This window comes from Zootermopsis nevadensis, unplaced genomic scaffold (assembly GCF_977971745.1).
Source record: "Zootermopsis nevadensis isolate Lab colony 2312 unplaced genomic scaffold, Znev_1.0 Znev_ptg000061l, whole genome shotgun sequence".
Lineage (NCBI taxonomy): Eukaryota > Metazoa > Arthropoda > Insecta > Blattodea > Termopsidae > Zootermopsis > Zootermopsis nevadensis.
Genome location: NW_028259192.1, coordinates 8,029,468 through 8,031,806, shown reverse-complemented (window position 1 = coordinate 8,031,806; position 2,339 = coordinate 8,029,468). Strand labels below are relative to the sequence as shown.

At 36.7% G+C, this 2,339-nt stretch overlaps 1 protein-coding gene across 8 annotated transcripts in view; it reads right to left on the bottom strand.

The window, feature by feature from the left end:
* The window catches only part of LOC110839791 (uncharacterized), a 53,118-nt gene that overhangs the window by 27,013 nt on the left and 23,766 nt on the right, over positions 1 to 2,339 (bottom strand). For 2 of the 8 annotated variants that reach the window (XR_015532682.1, XR_015532684.1), the window contains exon 8: positions 1,152 to 1,311. The exons of the other annotated variants lie outside the window; for them this stretch is intronic. The gene's annotated coding sequence lies outside the window, so the exon portion shown is untranslated. The remainder of the gene's footprint in view (positions 1 to 1,151; positions 1,312 to 2,339) is intronic. 8 annotated transcript variants of the gene reach the window in all.

Below are 2,339 nucleotides of genomic sequence, written 5' to 3'. Positions count from 1 at the left end.
CTAATGACAAATTCAGAATCACATTCTTTGTTAGGGCAACAGACACTATTTATTATTATTTTAACACATAAGAATTTTGTATAAATTAAGCTAGAAGTGTGTGATGCGGTCGTAAATACCTGAAGAACCTATGGCTCTAGTGATGGAAGACAGCACCACATACTTCATTCACAGTTTTATAGATGAGAATACTCAAAACTCGCATTAAGAAATTCAGTGTGGACAAAATATCTGAACGTAAGTCTTTACAGTGGAAAGTAATAGATTTCTCATTATTTTAATAAATAAACTACATTTATGCAAAACTGTACCTTAATTCACAAAACTTGATCTTAATTATGCAACCTGAAACAAGAAATTCTGTGAACACAAACCAATTCTGTGAACACAAACCAATTCTGTAAGTAAAATTTCTAGAGCAAAACCTGAGATGCTGAGAAAACATTGAGTGCCAAAATGACGAAGTAAAATTGATTACCTTTATGGGGGAATTAATGAATTCATGAGTGCAGGTACTCAATTCAGACATCTGTGCCTTTCACGTCATTGTAACATTGTATGGAAGGTTAATATTAAGATCTCATTTCAACTAAATGTGTCTGAATACTACATTGAAGAAACCTCAGTTCAGACAACAGCTATACTCATTCTGATACTTCCTGGATTTCCTCAGTTATTCATTGAAAATATTGGATATTATCTTAAGTGATGCAAAATGTTCTTCCTTGCACTCCATTCACAGTGAATCTTTCATTGATCAGCTTAGTACAGTACGCCATATATTCTGAGTTAGGCTAGAGACCCACTGGCGCGACTAGCCGTGTGCGGTTTATTAACTCGCAACTTTCACAAGGCAAGCATTTATCAGTATCTAAATGGAGGTTGAAGAGATAGCAGCCCTACTGTTCTATCATATCCGTCGTCGGAAAAAGCAAAATCGAAGATACTGGATACACCCCCATGTTCTTGGAACGTTCCACAAAATGTGCATTCCATCTGCTGTACAATGATTTACGCAAACACGACAAGAATTTTTCCTTCATCCTTCATACCGCTGTTCCGCAGTGCTGCTCGTTGTTCAATTTCCATAATGAACAACTCTGTGTCAAAAGATTTCTCGGACATCGCCATATTGAATACACGCAACTCACATACAGCTCCGGCTCCCGCGTGAGACCTGCAGCGTCACTGAGTTCGCTGCGGTTGAAGTTCGTTACTTTTATAGCTGCGCGCGACAGCTCTGCTGCCTGTGTGCCGCGTTCCTAAACTTAACCGTGCAAGACTCGGCAGCCGCGTCAGTGGGTTTCGCATCTAAAAAGCAATACAAATAACAGCCACACGTGACAAAACTCGACACACCGCACGCTTCTAGTCGTGCCAGTAGGTCCCTAGCCTTATTGATAATGTTGAAAATAAGCCATCACACTGAATGGGGCAAACCAAGATATTATGCACACATAACACAAAATAACAATGCTGGGTAAAAACTCAGAGCACTGAGAAATAAATAGCCCACTCTTTCCGGTTATTCCAGCGCATGTCACACGACTGTACGGACATTGTGTTTTGAGTCACTACATTCACCAATCGATACTAAGAAGAGAACAAAAATGTGATTTAAGACTGCTGAAACCATAAGCATTGCGTGTTAGCATAACTGTAAATAGTTATACAAGCAGTTGAAATTAACAGAAAATGGAAAATTTAAAAAAAAGATGGTTTCAACAGAATAAAACTAATGAAAAGCCATAGAAATTTTTAAGAAAACTGGAAATGAAACAAATGAGAGGCCACTAAAACAGCCAAGATGTAAGGACATCTGACACAGTGAGGAAGAGACTGGAATAATGTTTCATATTTCTAAATCTGGGATTACAGACTGCAATGCACTTTTATGCAACAATGCAAAGGCGCATTAGTTTGAAATGATGTACAGAAATTAGAGCAAGCATGTTAAACTCAAAGGCTAACATGGGCCAAATAAACAAGGTTTTAAGTTTATGTGGGCCGCCAAAAAAAAAAAAAAAAAAATATATATATATATATATATATATATATATATATATATATATATATATATATATATATTCAATTTTCATAGGAACGTAGGTTTATTTCGAAAAGTATAGTATAAAAAAAAAGAACAAGAACAACGATAAAATTACTGTTTTCTTCCTGACACTTGGCATCTCTTCTCTGCTACTATCTTTCCTACTTCGGGGGAAATCTTGTTCGCAGTAATTACTTTCAAAACTGACCCAAGGTGAATGTCAGTAATTCTGGATCTGACAGGAGACTTATTTCCTTTCATAATTGTAAATAACTGCTCACACCGATAA